At 38.3% G+C, this 18734-nt stretch overlaps 1 non-coding gene across 1 annotated transcript; it reads right to left on the reverse strand.

Moving 5' to 3' along the window:
• Positions 1-7199: 7199 nt before the first annotated feature.
• Positions 7200-7272, reverse strand: TRNAV-UAC. The gene has a single exon. It is a non-coding gene; the product is annotated as a tRNA-Val (tRNA).
• Positions 7273-18734: the final 11462 nt, after the last annotated feature.

Consider the following 18734-nt stretch of genomic DNA (forward strand, 5'->3'; position numbering starts at 1 on the left):
TGCAAAGCAAAAGGGTAACAGGGATTCTCCCAGATTGCTAATAGGACAGAGCAGTTACAAGCTCTCCTTTATTCAGAGAACAGCAGCTGAAGCTGACTCATACAAAAAGTTAAGTCTTATACTGACCTACTCTACCCTCTATTACAATTACCGTGTCTCTACCAGAAGAGTTATGTTCTCCATCCAATATGTTCAGCTTATCAAAGTGATGCATGCATACAAGCCTACATACTCATGCTGACTTTCAGGAACATACATATATATAAATGGATTCTTGAAAGTATATACATATATATACATTTAGATGGGACAAAAACCTACATGAAATATTTGCATATGAAGTCAGATTGTCTTTTAAGCATACAGTTCAAGCTTGGTAATTGCTCACACAAATGTTGCCTGGAATGTAGTAGGAGTTTTAGCAAACATGTGGATGTTCCAGAAATTTCAGATCTATGCATGTACAGTATATTTGTTATGTGCAGAGGGAAGTATTTCTTTGTGAAGATTGAAAGTAATCTGTTGGAAAGGTCATTAATCAATCTTTAGGCAAGGAAGCCAAAAGTGAAAAGTCATTTTCACTTAAAGCAGATCTTTCTGTCTGAAAAAGAATACTCAAAATAACAATATTAAAAATAACATCAAATTATCAGTAACATTTTTCTGATATGAATTTTCAAATATTTTTCTTAGGTAGAATTTTTTATGTTCTCAGATCCATAAATACTCCTAGGAAAAACATTGGCCAAATGAGTATTTATTTGTAATCAATGAATTAAATAGTTTTAGGTCTCAAAGAATCAAACACGATTATTTTATTCACGACAGGGATTTTAATCACTGTTTCCCAGCCAGCTATGGAGCTTAGCACTATTGTGTTTCACAGATCTCTCTGTGCTCCCCAGCAGAACATACTATAAATGTGGCCTTGATGACCTTTCATATGCAAGGCATGTGTAATTTTTTCTTTCTTTGGCCATTCTACATATCTTGCTATAACAATCAAAACCTAAACTGAAAAGAACTCGCCATCAAGTTGACAGATCGCCACATTTCTGACTTGATTCTGCATATTCACGTTAAATTCATCTGCCTCAGCAAAAGGATTGGGACCACTGTTTTATAGATAAATGTGTCTAACAGATCAATAATCTAGTCTCATCAGGCCATGAACAGTATTTACTTGCTCTCAGTGAATGCCAAAATTCCTGTCTAATTCAATAGACTAGCAAATGAGGACACGTTATATTGCTTTCCTGCACGTATATGTCTATTGACAAGAGTTTTCAAGCTAATCTCCTTTATACCACAGAACTGTTTTAATGGGTGAATGCTTCAGCCTTTGTCTCTGCTGGGTAGTAGAGGTAATCATGCTTTCTCTTCCATAATTTCTCTCTCCCGCTTGCATGTGTACACAGAACATTTTCTCTGTAAATTTAATGAAACAACTTTATATTTTTTAAGAAAAGACATTTATTAATAATAAACACAAAGCTCTGTAAAGTTGATGCTTAGCACCATCACCTACTTTGTGTGGTGCCAGGACATAGTTTCAATACTTTGCCCATCCACTAGGCCTAACCTAAGGTATATTTACTTGGTACAAGACTCTGTTAGAGATTCCACAAGTTTTATCTACATGACAGAGGCTTAGAGGCACCATTCTGACAACCGTCTGATCCAGGCCATCAACATTTTCGAGACTTGCCTGTATATCACATCAAGAGTTCAGAACCTCATAGGATCCTGAAGTTAGTCGTTCTCCCAGACATCATGGACTCCCAGATGTCAGGGTAGAGTCAGGTCATAGAGCAGGTTACTGGCACTCTGACCTGAAGAGATTGTATATGAAGATATAAGATACACAATTTCACTAGCACAAAAGCACGCTCCATTAAGTCTCATCCACCATGCTAGTTCAGAGACACCATTGTCGTTACAGATTTGGCCAACATTTGATCAGGTTGATATATAAGTTAAACTGGGCAGGACTATAACCTGTGAAGGTTATACCTATAACATTACCAACTATAATTATGGCATGGATCGTATAATTTGATTTTTTTTTACTCAGGGAGGCATAAGTAAATAAAAAATAATATAAAAACTCATTGAATAAGTCATAGGGCAGTGTTAACCAAAGGTCCATTGTCATCAAAATACCACTCTAACATTTAATTCATTATCAGATTCTACCAGAAAATAGAATATTTTTTTCCCATCCACAGATAATATTTGCTGCAGTATCATGTCAGGGTGAGATGAAATATTTTCAGTGCCTTTAGCTATTACAAATTTGGTTTATGTTTACCCTTTTATGGTAAGAATAATAATGTACCCTTATGATCAGCTGTATTACCAACTTCACGTTAACAGGCTTGATAAGGTGGATATTCTTTTTTTAAGAAAAGGAATACCTCATGGTTTTTGAAAGACTGACCTGCAATTCTTCAAGTAATATAACTCAAGCAGTATCAATCTATGCTACCACAGCTGTGTACAGGTTCCTATCCACATCATGTGTGCTGATAAGATAGACAAATACTACAGGTCTGTGATCTGTAAACATCTGAATCAAGGGCACTGCTACCTTCCCTGATCATTCATGCAGTAGAGTGCAGCAAAATGGAACAAAAAAGCTCTTTGGAGCTCTGACTGCAATGCCCAGAGTTTAATAAATTAGCTGAATCTGTGGGAAGGTTAAAAGAAGCAAGCTGGTTTGATTCAAGTTACAATTATTTTGCTTGTATAATTTCTAGCATTCTCAAAGCTTGTTTAAGCCCTAGAAAGGCATGTACTTCTTCCAGCTTCATGCAAATTATTACTCTACGCATGACCTTGTCAGGTAGCCACATTGAGCATTTCATTGTCTTTGGGAAAGCTGTTTTAATTCATCCGAATAATTGTCACAAAGGTGGTGCAGTGAAAAAAAAACAACAAATAAAATCCTTGGAACTGATGCTGCATTACTTCAAATATTTTAGTGATTTGCAAGACATACAAAGTATATGTAAGATAGTGTTAAATCAAAAAAGTAATGATTGTCACTCAAGTAATTGATAAAATGAAAGCTCAAGGCAACAGGGCTATACACGCTTGTAATTTAATCATGAGCCTATGTGCTGCATCTCAAAAAGGACATCTGAATGGCCACCAAAGATGTGTCTGCAGTTCCTGTTACCATGTTACATCGTCTTACCACTTCTGAATGTCTGCCTGGAACGTACAGAAACCTGTGTGACAAGAAGAGCTTTTTACCTTCTCTCTTCATTTGACAGTTGCCTCTTCCATTGCGATAGGAAGTCATACCCAAGGATCACCATCTTCTCTTAGATTTTTGGTACAAATATTACAATGATGTCCCCAAAGAAGTAAAATCACTTCAGATCCAGCCTTTTCCCCCAGGTTCATTTCAGAGTATTAGGCAAACTTTAATGGCAAAACAGTTCTTCTTAATCTGCAGCCCAGAGGGCCAACTGTATCCTGGGCTGTACCAAAAGAAGTGTGGTCAGCAGATCGAGGGAGGTGATTCTGCCCCTCTACTCTGCTCTGATGAGACCTCACCTGGAGTACTGTGTTCACTTTTGGAGTCCCCAGCACAAAAAGGACACTGAAGTGCTGGAGCAGGTCCAGAGGAGGGCCACAAAGATGATCAAAGGGCTGGAGCACCTCTGCTATGAAGACAGGCTAAGAGAGTTGGGGTTGTTCAGCCTGGCGAAAAGAAGGCTCTGGGGGGACCTTATAGCGACCTTCCAATACCTGAAAGGTGCCTATAAGAAATCTGAGGAAGAGCTGTTCACTAAGGCATGTAGCGATAGGACAAGGGGTAATGGTTTTAAACTAGAAAAGGGTAGATTTAGGTTGGATATTAGGAAAAAGTTTTTCAATATGAGGCTGGTAGATCACTGGAACAGGTTGCCCAGAGAGGTGGTGGAGGCCCCATCCCTGGAGGTATTCAAGGTCAGGCTTTATGGGGCTCTGAGCAACCTGATCTGGTAACATTGTCCCTGCTTACTGCAGGGGTTGGACTAGATGATCTTTAAAGGTCCCTTCCAACCCAATAAATTCTATGATTCTACGATTCTATGATTCATTATAAAATGAAAATTTAAAAAGAAGCATTGCTCCTTGCTCAGTACGTTCCGGTGAATGGAATAAAGTTCAGGGCACCTGCCAGGTCTTAGACTCTGGGTCATTGCTGACCAGCTTAGCTTTATGCTGCTGCAGACATACAGGCATTAACACTGACACTGTTTGTCAGTCAGGATTGTTCCTGTAGGTCTTTGTGGCCTGCTGTGACACTTTTGAACTGCAGAGCAAGCATACTCTTAGAATATGAAGCCACCATGAGAAGAGATCACAGTGGGACGCAATTCATTATACATACCCTATACCAGTGCATCCAGTGCTTTAAGGTCTGCTAAAAGGTCTTCGGGGTCCTGTTTACCCTGCACAGGTCTTAGCACTGAAGAATCTTCTGCTTTGTCCTCCAGAACCATGACTTTCATACAACTTAAAAACAGCACAGAAGAGGTAACTTTGCCCCCTGAAATAACAGTCCTGTCTTAAAAACCTTAGCTTCAAAGAGTAAATTAAGGGATGTTGAAACAATACTGTAATCAATGTTCATTTTTAGGTTCATTTCATTTTAATTTTTACTTCTGGGCTTCAAAACTGTTAATGAATAATCTTCTTTATGAACTTTTGTATTTCACTCTAAATCTGATAGCATATATCTTTACAGAAGTGCTAAATTTATAATATCTCATTTGATTCTGCTGGTTTAGGACAAAATTTCTATTCCTACACACAGTGTTTCTAGCTTAGTTTTTAATATATGTTTCAGTCATTTACCTTCTCTAGTTTTAGGAAAAAAACCAAACCCAACAGTGTCATTTTCAATTGATCCTAAATCATTAGTTTTAAGCAGCAAAAGTTTCTTTGATAATGAGGTAAACACTAAAGTTACATTTCTTTCTTTCTGGTTTTAAGCCCTGATAAGAAAGATAAATCAGATGTGAAGGAGAACCTGTTAATCAAATATTCCTCATGAAAACTGCTGATGGCCTGTTTAAGGTCCTGGGATACTTATTAAGTCTCCCAAAGCCAGACATTTCAAAGAAGCAAAAAATCAAATGATATATTTTAAATTTTCCAGCCACATATCCCCAGTGTTTCCATGTGCTCAAATCTGTTTTTCTTGTAAAGCAACAAGGTCGTCCTTTGTTTGGTTAACTAAACGTAAATAACATTAACAAATGTGTAATACCTGTCTGTACTTAGATGAGAGATTTTATGATTCTTTAAACCATAAAATTAAGCCTCAAACAATGTTGTTACTGGCTAGAATTTCAAGACAGAAATATTGTGCATTAACGTGTGCCTGAGCTTTTTCTCTCATTTAATACCCTCAGTTTGAATGAGCCTCTTTCAAGGGCACCATGCTGGTATTGTTGGTGGCATTACATGAGAAGCTCCGGGAAGGCTCAATGTCCTCAGCTATGCAAAAACGAAGCAAAACATAGGCTTTATCCCTGCCCCTAAAGAGTATCTCATCTGAAAGAAAACATGAAAATATGAAATTATAAGTCCCTGTCTAAACAACCATATTCCATAAAGGGACCTGAGGGTTTTACTGGAAGCACAATAAAATACAAGTCAGCAGTTAGATATGCAAAAGCACACCTACACTTGGTAATAATTTATCAGGAAAATTATCAAGTTGTATTTTGCACTGATTAGTGTAGCTTGGATTGTGCATCTAGCTTGTCACCTACTTTTAAAGAACAATATTAATAACTTGGAGAAAGACTAGAGGAAGGCAATAAAGGGTAAAATATTTATAGGAAAAAATAAAAAAAATTGTATGCAGATAAAATGGTAGGGAAAATGTTCTGAATAAAGGGGTTGATGGTTTAGGGTCCAAGAAAGTTTGCTTCACAGTTTGCAGTCCTCAGATGTGCAAGGGTTTGTGGACACATTCTCAGAGGTCCAAAGGTAGCTAAGAAAAATAGGATCTGCCAGAAGCAGTGTTCAAAGTACCATGCAAGGGTTAGTACATTCACTGAAAAATCTTCAAGAGCTGTATACTTGAAAAGGCTGAAAATCACCTTGAAAAGAAAGACTGAAAGGAGACATGGTAACAGCTTTACAGTGCACAGCAAAGTGTTAGAAACTGGGAGATGATCCATCCATCATCTGTTCTCTTTGGCCACTAGGAAGATGCCAAGAACAACTCAGCTTAATTGGCAACAAATGGTCTTTTTGATCACTTGACGAACAGATAGTCCCCCAGGTGGGTTATTAAGGAAAAACTTCAAGGCACAAGAATAGCAAAGCAGATTCCTCAGCTCCTCCAGATAGGCACTGAAATCAGCTGCAATGCATGGAGGTGGTACCCTTGTAGCATATCCCTTAGCTATCAGAAGTACTGAGGTACTTGTACATCACAGGATCCACATTGCTCTCCAGAGGCTCAATGTAGTTTGTTCCCTTCCCTAAGGACTGAGATGAGACTGATCCCATGGAAAAATTCTCATGTACTTCTTTAGAGACAGAGTTTCAATTCTGAAGTGAAATCACAACCATTCTGTCTTCAAGTGAACTTCAAGGTAAAATGATCTCAGGCTGTCCTTCACAATGGACAGTTGATAACATTACAACCTGCTGAAATTTTTTTAGTTTCTTCTATTATCTTCTGCTTTCTTCCTTCCTTTTCTTCACTAAGTTAAAACATAGCTTGTTATAAGAACAATGGAAACCACAAGAACAGATGCAGGAAGCCACCACTGTAGGAGGATAATGTATGTTCTCCAGCACCTACCAGAATATTTAAAAAGTAATCGTAGTGCCATTTTGGAGGACACTTAACAGAGCATTAAGGCTCTTGGATACTGCTTACTAAGCAGCACAGAAAACACCTGATACTGAAGCTCACTCTCAGATTCAAAAGAAACCTCACATTTATTATTATGGACACAGAAACAAATAGTATCTGAAAAAAGATACTAAAAATGTTTGTGGAGAAAGAAACAAGAGTCACGTTTATGTGGCTGATGTTCTCTTGTAAACTAAGCCACAGATAAAGTGAGATGAAAATGAAAGTTGGACCATCAAGTTTTGCCATGAGCAAAGACACCTCCCCACTACACCAGGTTGTTCAAAGCCCTATCCAACCTGTAAATAAATTCATTTGGTGTTGGTTCCACTGGGGCTTGAACCCAGGACCTTCTGTGTGTAAAGCAGATGTGATAACCACTACACTATGGAACCACCACATCTAGATATTCCAAACCAAATCTATTTCTTTTTGAAAAGCCAAATCTCTTTTAGAGGAGAGGTTGATCCTCTCAGGTTTACAATGCAATGTTCTCCAAGAAGCTTCTGCCTCCCAGTGAATCCCTGAGCTTTCATTTTCCACCTGAATGATGTCTCTTTCTCAGCACAGATTAATTATCAAATCATATCATAATCATTTTATAAATTTAACAGGGAAAACCAGTCAGAAAAACACAGGCTGAGCAGATTTCCAGATGGAAAGAATTACAGAATTTATATTTTGCCACATTAATTTATGCCTTTGAGAGCTTAGGTTAAAACTACTAAGTCATTTCTTGCCAATGCATATTATATTTTTAAAGTAAAAACAAGCTGCATAAGTTCATTTACTGTGATTGTAAGACCAGGAATTGAATCTTAAAAACTTATTTCTGCAAAGGAAAGGTCAGAGTTTTGAAACACTGGGGGAATGTAGAAATCGCAAGGGATTATCAATGTGGCTGGAAACTTTATGCAATCCAAGGAAAGAATGCAGGAGAGTTGTTTCTTTCTGTCATCTGACTTCTTCGACATATTCTTGGTGGTGAACACTGAGCCAGGTGTGACTCCCAGCTGCATGAGGTTGGATCATGCTTTCATTACTCTATTTGCTGCTCTGCTGTGGATATTTCCTATATAGTGCAGTTATGGTCTTCCTGACTTCTTGACACTATGCTAAAGAACAACTTGTTCTACAGTTTTCAGGCCAAATTCCTTAGCCATCTAATTGTGCCATGGTTTTGAAGAAAGCTTGATGGGAACCAGAATTTCTCACAGCATCCATGCCATAGGGGTAATCTTAGTGCCACTCTTCTGTAGGTTGTTATATTAAATATTCTGCATGACTTAGCATGGAGTCCTACATGTGTGTGAACACATGAGGTCTACCATTGTGCATCCCACAGCCGCATGTTCCCCTGTCATGCTCAGTGTTGCTGTACCCTATCAGACCACAGCAAGGACCCATGAAAGTGCAAATGCAAGATGATCTTTAGAACATAGGCACAGGATGATACAAGGGACGTCCAGAAAATAAACACAAATGACAGGTAGTTGGCCTCTGGTCCCTAAAGAAATGTTTCCTGGGGAACTGGACAGAACCATTTTTAGAGCATGGCAAAGAGAATGAAGAACATATTTCCAACAGGAAATACATCCCATACTGGGTGAAGGTGCAAAGGTGGTGATGAGATATAAACCAGTGATGCCTCCACCAGAATGAGAGAAAGGTAAGTGCAGAAAGAGAGAAAGGGCTCCAGCCCTGTGTTGCCTCTTTAAATGTGCTGCACCTGATCAATGTTACTGCAAATTTGCAGTGGTTTCTCTATCACTTCGATCAGAGAAAAAGCACTGTTGTTTGATTTACCATTTGCCACATTCTGCCACTGCACATTGGCAGTCACATGTGAAGTGTTATGTCAGACTCCATCATTGAGTTCAGGAAATCAGTGTTTTAAAGGACAATGACTGTGTGTGGGGAGGAAGGGTGTGGGGTTTTGGTCCAGCCTTCCTACCTAACAAGATAATTGATTCCAAAGTACCAATGAAAGGTGAGGGTAAAACTGTCTCTCTTAAAAATCTTCACAAAACCAGTCCAGTATTTATGCTTCTTATATACTGGTATGCACATAGTCTAGTGACTAGTAGAAAAAACAGAAAGCACCACAGACACAGGCTCTTCCAAAGGCAGAGGCCACCTCACCTTCTCAGTTATGAAGGCAGAGTTAGAGAGGTGGCCTGGCACACAGCAGCACCTACACATCCCTCATCTCTTTGCTTCCCAGCAGCAAGACACCACAGCCTGCCATCCCCACATATGCACCTGCATGACTGGTTTGACACTGCTGGCCAACCAACACAGATCTAGCAAGCACCTAACCATTGCATTTGGAAGTTCTTGTTGGTCTGAATGCACTCGGCATCAGAGGATCTCAGTGATTCAGGTATGTACTGGTTTTGGCTGGGATAGAGTTAATTGGACTTTTTAGTAGGGCATGTGGCAATAGGACAAGGGGTAATGATTTTAAACTAAAAGAAGGTAGATTCCAACTAGATGTAAGTAAGATATTTTTTATGATGAGGGCGGTGAAACACTGGAACAGGTTGCCCAGAGAGGCTGTAGTTGCCTCAGAGGTGTTTGCATTCCCAAGTAACCATTAAGCATGATGGAGCCCTGCTTTCCTGGTGATGGCTGAACACCTGCCTGTCGCTGGGAAGGAGTGAATGAATTCCTCGTTTTACCTTGCTTGCACATGCAGTTTTTGCTTTACCTACTGAACTTTCTATTTTAGAGCATGAGTTTTCTAACTTTTGCCCTTCAATTCTCTCCCCCATCCTGCTGTGGGGGGAGTGAGTGTGTGGCTGTGCGCGGCTGAGGTGCCTACTGGGGTTAAACCATGACAAGGGATTAATCCTATGATAATCCTATATTAAATCCCATTGTTTGGCCTGAATGTGTAAAGCATTGCAACACTGAAAGGGAACACAGTGTTTCTTACTGTCACATCCTTTAACACTTACTGGATATATGGACACTTTTGCAACTCCTAGCTTAGTAAGTGCTTGTGAAGTGGACTCAAAGGTCAGAACCCTTCAAATTCGGTGATATTTGTGGAGCTCTCTAGATCAAGAGAATATCAACCAGCTTTCAGTCAATTTTTTTTCATTTTATATGGATGAAAAGATGCACAGTTTTACTTAGTGGATGTTAGAACAGAACTCAGAACATTTGGTTATTCGGTTTCTGCCTAGGCGTGCTTTATCACAGCCCAACCATTTCTGAAACTCCACAGGGATTAGAGAATATAAGAGATAAAGGGCCTGTTAAAACACCACAGTTCTTAAAAATACTTTTCTTGTCAATTTGTCAATTTTTCAGCTGGAAGGGATGAAACAAGCATGAAAAAACATCCTAACAGGGTACAGAGACCATCAGTGCACTTAAAAGAGATGTGAGCCTTGTAGTTATTCAGTATTGTTGTCTTTGAAGGATGGATAAGAAAGAGCTAGAGGTTGCAATGTGCAATGAAGATTAAAAGCACTTTTCCTGTAGAGAGAAGCATGTTTGACATCCATTTAAGGATAATGATAGCAGTCTATTAAAGGAAGGTGAGACAAAGGCACAAGAGAAAGTGGGTCTAAATAAAAAACAATGGTCATGTAGCTAAAAGGACTTAAAAATAAACACACATCAGGTCACTGACCTGTAAACAATAGAATCTTAAGTGTCATTTTTCACAGAACTGAACAGATATGCATAAAAAGAACTTTTCTTCACCACAAATGGTAAATCAAAAGTGTGCTTTTAACCAGAAACAGCCCAAGAGAGGGAAACAGAGAAACCCCTTGCATTCATTCTTGACATTGCAGAGATAAAGGCACCACCTCTCAAGACAGTGAAGGCTAAGTCTGAAGTCCCTTCTTAGGGCCTTTTTGATTTAATTAAAAATAAATACAATTGAAAGGAAGATAGGGAGTTCAGGAAGTAACTTGTGCTTTATGCTGGGGGCTGAGTGACAACCCCATCCAGCTGAACTGATACATCTTAAACGATCTACAAATCCATAAAAGCCTATAAAACTCAAACAGCGTTCCCAACCAATCTGGTCACTGCGAAGATTAGGACTCGTTTCATGAGTATTTTAATTTTCTCTCATTGAGGCTGTGCTAAGAAGATAAGAAGATACAAATAGATTTCTGCCAGACTGCAGTTTGCAGAACAGTTTCTCAGCTTTTATACATGGTTGCATCTTGTTAAACTCCTCAGCGATGTACAGATTCAGAGAGGCTGAGTATCTTGTCCGTCAAGCAAGAAATGCTGCTGTATTTGTGGAAAGGAACAGTTTATTTTAGGACTAGAAAAGGAAACTATTTTATGCAAGATTGCACTAGCCTTGCAGAGTTCGGTTTGCAACAAAATCTCCACACAGAAACTGGATTTGGTTCACCTACTTGAAACTTGTAAATAAGATCCTGCTCAATAGATCTGACCAAATTTCCTCAACAAATGACAGAACAAGTTTTCTGGCTTGAATATCTTCCAGAGTCTTAAAACCTGCTGGCACAGACGCTACTTATACATGTTGGATAGATGCTTCCTATCAGGACAATTTAGAATTCAGTCTCTTTCCTTTTATGCTAGAGAAAGTGATTATTTGCTTGATCTTTGATATAAATGTGGGCGGTTTTGATGCCACCCAGCAGACAGCCACATGTACAAGCATGTGTGCATACACATGCACCCATACATGCCAGCCAACCCATTACAATGCTTTTGAATAACATTTTGTGTGTGAACGTTCTAAAATCCCACATGTCTGCTTTGGATGTAACCCACTTGGAAAATTCAAATGAAAAGCAGAAAGACAAATGTTTGATTTGGTACTCTAACAGACTTGGATTACTGAAACACACACTGCCAGTAAAGCTGTTCAAGATTTCTCATAAGAACTCAATATACAACTCCAGTATCTTTACTTGCCTGGTAATGTGTCTGGAAAGCTAGTCATAATTTTCTTCGTAATTAAAAGATGTCCAAAATTAGACTGACAGAATCATGAGCCTAAGTCTGCCTTCTGTCAGATTTGCTGTAATATGTTCTGAAGGTATCCTATATTCCACATACTATTTAGCTGTTACAGAAAAAATGTTAATCTTTGTATTAGAAAGCACCAGAGAATTTTCATACATAGTAAATGCTACTTACAAGGAGTAATTTTCAACCCTCAGTCTTAAAAAAAATAATTCTACACAGGTAATATATGTAAACCACTTGCTTTGGTGTCAATTCCATTACTTAGATTAGTGCCCTTTAAAGGTGGAAAATAGCTTGTGGAGAACAGTTTAAAATGCTTTATCCAGAGAAATAAGTACTTGGAGAATTTCTGGCTTTTGCTCCACAGAAATCACAGATGTATTTGACTGAAATACTGAAATGAATTCAGAATTGAGAATGGAGAATAAATGGTTAATGCCCATTTTTTCAAATTTTTATTCTTTAAATAAGAACAAAATCAACTGAAGCTGAAAATCATTCACTGCTAAAAAAATGCTACACATAAGATTTGACTCAGGCCTCCCTGTGTGTTACCTTTTTGTCTGACTTCAAATTCTGATGATTTAATGTTGTTCCCATCTCCATTGCATTGCAGCATTGCACATTAATGAGAACATAAGACAAATTGTTATGTTGGTTATTCCTCTTGCTTCTTCCTCCATCTATCCAAGACAGACCGTGCAATTCCCAGCAATGCTGCTGTTATTAGCATCTCTTCTGAAAAAAAATACTTTACTGAGAGCTTTTGCACTTCTCTGGAGGACACATTGATCTCTAGAAATTTATTGCACAGGTGGTCTTGAGCAGAAAATATTCTATTTCTCACGCCAGTCTAGATATATCAAAGCAGAATGCACATATCATGGTGACTCATGGATGTGTGCTCTGAGGTATTAAGTCTCCAGTTCACTGGGTTCTCAAAAGTGCAGAGTTCCCATACTCCCACCTCCCTTTTATTTAGGGGAAGATGAAAAATATAATGGGGTAAAGGTTTGGCTGGGAACAGAGCAGAGGATTTGGTGGAAGGAGTAAGGGGTTTTTGGCATGTTCCCAGCAAATCTGCCACCACTGTTCCTCCTCTTCTTTCCCCCAGTGAAGGAGGTGTAGACTTTGAAGATGCCTGTGGAAAAGCATGAGAGGAGATAGGACAGCAGAGAAAAAAGACTTTGAGAATCAGTGTATCTTGGGCGATGCTGCTTGGGGACTAAACCTGGTACCCTAGACCTGAATCAGAGGTCCCATCTATTTCCTACCTGCAGACCACTGAATTGTGTCACGGCCTCTGTTTTACTGAGGGTTGTATGGTGTTCCTTACAAGAATAAATTACCTTTAGTCCAGCACAAATCAATTCAATGTCTGTCTAAACTGCTGTTCACAGAAGCAAGTGGTGGGTAGAACAATATTAATACTCTGTAAAATAATAACAAAAGTTTTTTTCAAAGTTCCTACTGCACCCATCCATGCTCTGTAAGGATGACTCACGTCCTTTCAGTCAGTTCTTCCTCTGGGTACACAGAGGACCTAAGTCACTCAGGCTCCAAACCCTTTTTGATACTTTTGAAAAGGTTTCAAATTATGATCTGAGTCAGACTTTTTCCTGAGCTTTACAAGGCCCTCCGAAATGGATGAACATTGAAATGCCTTTGATATTATCGTTGTCTCTCAGAGTAATAATTATAATTAGCTCTTTTCTAATATCCTCTTTTGGCTTTAGTACAGCTAAGGCTATAAAACAGACTTGAAATTTATCCCAGGCACTGTTGGGAACTATCTTGTATTTTAAGTCAATACCTAAATATAATCAGCTTTCTTAATGTGAATGAAAAGTCTGTATGAAGTCAAAGAACTTTTATGATGTTTTACAAAGATATTAGACTTTTACTCCTTTGAAATAAACTTGACTAGATACATAGACACTCTGGTGAGGGGTATAGTTAAATGTTTCCTGTTTTTCTTCCTTCCTCTCCCATTTCATCATCATTTCATCATTTTCATCCTTACTCCATTCCACCTACACAGAATCTTCATTTCCAAGTGATCTGAGCCTCTCCTACATTCTTGCCTCTCCAAAAACTTGTCCCACTTTCTTCTTTTCATTTCTAAACACTTCATAAGCATCATTTACAGTCACTGTGTTTACTTCTGCAGTCAGAAATAATTTTTAAAGACATCTGCCCATGGCTCCCTAATACAGCAAGCTTACATTGAGTTGTCTGATAATTGCTTCCTAAAAAGCAAGTATTCCATCTCCACCACTCCTTGCTGAGGATTGTCTTGTCTTCTCATATTTTTAGCCATTCCTATCTTTCAACATCTAGGATTTGGCCTTTTCTTGGTAAGCCAGATATCTATAGGTGTCCCAGAGGGCTCAGTCTTTGTCCACTGCTCTTTTCCTTCTGCATACTGTCACTGAGCAACAGCATTCAGAGCAACTTTATTCTGAGGAATCTCCATTTTACTTCTGTGTGGAGCTCTCACCTCTGACACAGACATAAATCTCATCTTTTGCTTCTGCCATATTCCTATCACAGAACCATACCAAAATTCAGATGGGGGGACACTAGGAGGTCTCTAGTCCAACCTCATAGGCAATGCAGGGTCAGTTCTGAAGTCAGATCAGGCTCAGGGCTTTATCTAGCTGCATCTTAAAAAACTGTCATGGAAGGAGACTGTCCAGCCTCTGGGAAACCTGATCTAGTGCTGGACCATTCTTGTGAATCTCAGTCTCGACATCCTGAAGAATACTGTGTGCTGCTTTGCTTTACTACTCATTTACAATGAAAAATCTATATTCTTTCTCCTCGTCAAGTTCCATTACCTGGGTGCTGGTGTTGCACAGACACTCAGAGACAGAATTCTTCATGTAGAAATCAATTTATTTGGATTTTGGCATAGGGTCATGTACAGGACATAGGGGATTGTGGCTGCTGGGTTGCAAGAGGAGTCTCCGTTGCAAGGGTCTTCACAGGAGCATCTTCAGCTGGATAGAGTGAGAATTCCCAATTTGCTGTTGTGGCCATTTCAAACATTCTAACTGACCTGTGGTTGTACATGACCACTTCAGCACAGGTGAAATAAATTGTTATTAATTGTCTTAAATAGACACAAAATATTTCCAAAATATCTTACCAAAAAGCTGTCCTACATGACTATTTCTGTATCTGTAGGAACACTTCCTATAATTTACACATTTTATCCATGTATGATTTGATCGATCTCACAGCAAGAATCTCTGTGACACTCCATCCATGACATTAATCATTAAGTTTAAGTAAATAAATTGGACTTGAGGCAGTAGAAGCTGCCCAGTGGAATCTCTAGGGCTGTATGAAATTCCCACCTGGAGAGTTCTTGCAACAAACAATAAAACACTTAATTTGCAAGGTAGCTGGGGGTTCAGACAATCACCTAGTTTTTTTAATTCTCTGTTGGAAAGTGATGATGACAGCGAGCATAATTCCTAACTTTCATGAGATGGGGGAGTAATAAAGTCCTGGGAGTCTTCTGCGGCCAATGGGATGTCTCTATCTCAGCCATTTCAATAAACCATGCACTCCCTCAGGCACTAAGTGGAAGTCTCCAGCTAGGAATTAAATTAGCAAATCATTTTACTATAGCACCATCATATTGACAGAAGCATAGAAATGGATTTTTGTTAGGTATTTTTTGGTTATTGTATTTAACTGTGCATAGAGAAGAAGGACATTATATTCATTCACACAGGATAGACAGGTCTGGTTTGTTCTCAGCAAGTACACATTTGTTATTAACATATATAGTGTCTGATATTGTTGTTGTTATCTGAAAAAATAAAACCAAAACCAAAACAAAACAAAATGAAGCAAATAAAAAACCTTCTCCTTTTGTCTCGTACTTTGTACCAACACCTTATTCTTGGAATGAAACTGTAGGACAGGGCCTGGGGAGCAGGACCCTGAGTGCTGCTCAAGTCATGACCATAAAAGGGGTAAACAAGGACCAGAAAAACAGGTATTTCAACCCTGAGAAAAGCAAGTTCCAGGCACCCTGCTGAGAAAGGCATCAGGGGCTCTGCCTGAAAGGCAAGAGGTGTTTGTAAGTGTAACAGTGCATCACTGACCAATCAAATGCAGCCCCGCGCAAATGAACCAATCAGACCAAATGAGTTAAAAATCCCCAGCCAATGTAAGCGTATATAAGGAAGCCACTGCACACAATAAACCGACATTTTGCTTGCATCAAGCTGCGTCCTGTCTCTCAATCGCTGCATGAAAATATCCCGGTATTACCTCATTAATGCAAATTCAGAGGTGACACTTACCTAAGTGCTACTTTTAGTTACCCTGGTACAACACAGCAAGGCTATTTATTTGATCAAGTTTGGAATTAACTTAGAATTCAGAATTTATGAGTTTGAGATTGTGAAGAGAGGGAGGGTGTATGGCCCAAAGAATCTATTAGAAAATTTTTACACAAAAATAAAAGTGGAGCTTAGATAGCTGAAGTAACGATGAGTGAAATAAAAGACAATTAATATGATCTGCTTTTACATGTTACTTTAATCTTTCCATGAAAACCACTGAAAAGTCTTGGTCATGGTACTTACTTGAAAGATGCACAGAAAAAAAAGTTCATTAAATTAAATTTCCAAGTCATTCAATCACTATTTGATCAAAAAGTTCAGAAAAACTGTTCATAAAACTATAAATTATACTTAGAAAATTAATATTGCAAAATATTAATTTTCTATTTTGTATGTATGTGTGATTTTTAATTAAGACATTAATTTACATGCTGTAAAACTGATATGTTCATAAATACAATTGACTTGACTGCTTGAAAGCTTTGACTTCACTCTGAAGACCACAGTGAAGTTTGAGAATGAGCATACAAATGCACACAGAAAACCAGATACTCCAAACAGTGAAATATTTGCATTAATTACATTTTTACAACACAAAGCAACTTCAAAATGCCTGTTGTTAGCTTTGCTGTATGCTTTGGGTAAGGAAAATATCCAGCAGCACAAAGCTTACAGAAGCACCTCGGTAAAAACATACGGTAAGTCAATATGTCCTGCATAAGGACAATATATGTGTTCTGTAAGAACAGAATTCCACTCAGCCTGGTATCCTGTGGCTGACAGTAGGCAAAGCAAATGCCCTGGACATATGGGAGAGAGGTAAGCACATAATGACTTTTCCGGAATATTTTTACACCGCTAATTGCAATTCTGAGATATCTTGGAAGAAATGTGATATGTTTATATTTAAGAGAACTGAGGTAAATAGGTCACCACCTAGCAATACTCCATTCTCTTATAAAAAAAAACAGATGAGCAGGTAAAAAACGATCAGCTGATGAAATGAGCGGGGGGGGGGCAAATTTGTCTTTGTTATTTTCTGTTCCTGGTAATTTATAAGCTATTATAAGCACAAATATTGCCTACATGGCACTGTTGAGTCTAACGGTAGGTAGGAAAAGAGCAGATTTGGAGTTTAGGAGTTAATATCTTTGTGTTGGCAATGCAGCAATTGGATGCATTTCATGCCTTTGTGTCAACATTCACGTGTGTTTGACAGGGAATGCATGAAGAAGTTGGGGGCAGCAAAGGTTCACAGCCCTTTTCCAACAGAACACAGCTTGCCAGTAGCAAGTTACTCTGGTTTAAAAGCCTGACTGAAACTAGAAGGGGCATGAACATTACTTTCACATTATCTTTAAATATTCTGGAAATCAAAACGTTATATCTATCTTTTCGAGATTTCCTAAGGTGGAGACACTGCTGCTATCCTTCTGGGGTCTGATCCCAAACTGTCTTGCATCTATAACAGTGTTTCTATTGCCTGAACAGGACTTAAGGCGATTTTCTTCCTCCTTCCTATTACTTTTATTAACTAATATGGTTAAGAATATCTGGTACATTTAACCAGTTTAATTAAATAAGTGTGATCTTTTTCTGTGAATATTTTTGATTGATTAATTGAGTCTAGTTTAAATATTCTGGATCAATTTATACCAAAACAAAAAAACAACCCCAAAACATTATTGGACTGGAATACTTGTTCACATAGAGATTTCAGTGTTCCCCATTTAACTCCACAGCTTAGGTTAAGCTAGTGTAATTTTGGATCTTGGACTGTATATGATGTCATTTCATGGAACATCCAATTTTTGAGACAATGTTTTCTGGGGTTGCATTTAATTCATCATCTATTTCTCATTAAAAATACAGCAGTGAGCAGAGGCATCTGTATAAAAAAGAGCTGGAAAACTATTTTCGTGATTAGCAACGGCAAAAACCGTACTTGGAGTCCACAAATGTTCAGATCCAGAAGCTAGTTAAATCAGTGGGAAAATGTTTATTGACATTGAAATTTTGGATCACATCCAGCAGACCAAATCTTCAGAACTGATAAAATATTTTGCAGTGACTAACACTTTCCAACATTAAGTTTTCCTCTTATTTGAAATACTAAAAAGAGCAGTTCCTTTAGGCTATTTTACAGAGCTAAGCATCAAAAGTGCCTATAATAGCCAGATTTAAGCTATTAAAAGGGAAATTTTTAAAGGCAATTAATGGGGTTTTTTTTTGCAAGCCAGTGTCTTGTAATCTATTTGGGACAGTTTTATGACACTCTATTAAAGACGCTTTTTTTACACACAGACTGTCAAAAGAAGTTTCTCTTCTTAAACAATGTGTGTTTAAGCTCAGTTAAATTCTTGTTAGATGAAAATTATTGCCACAGTCTTTCTCCTCCCCCATGCCATTGGGAAATTACTTATCTTTAATTAAGACGTGTCAAAATATTGTCCACCCATACACTGTTTTATGAAGGACTCTTAGAAACTTTATTGAGACAAAACACAAAGCCTAGTGAC

The sequence above is a fragment of the Mesitornis unicolor genome, unplaced genomic scaffold (genome assembly GCF_000695765.1).
Source record: "Mesitornis unicolor isolate BGI_N332 unplaced genomic scaffold, ASM69576v1 scaffold21153, whole genome shotgun sequence".
NCBI lineage: Eukaryota > Metazoa > Chordata > Aves > Mesitornithiformes > Mesitornithidae > Mesitornis > Mesitornis unicolor.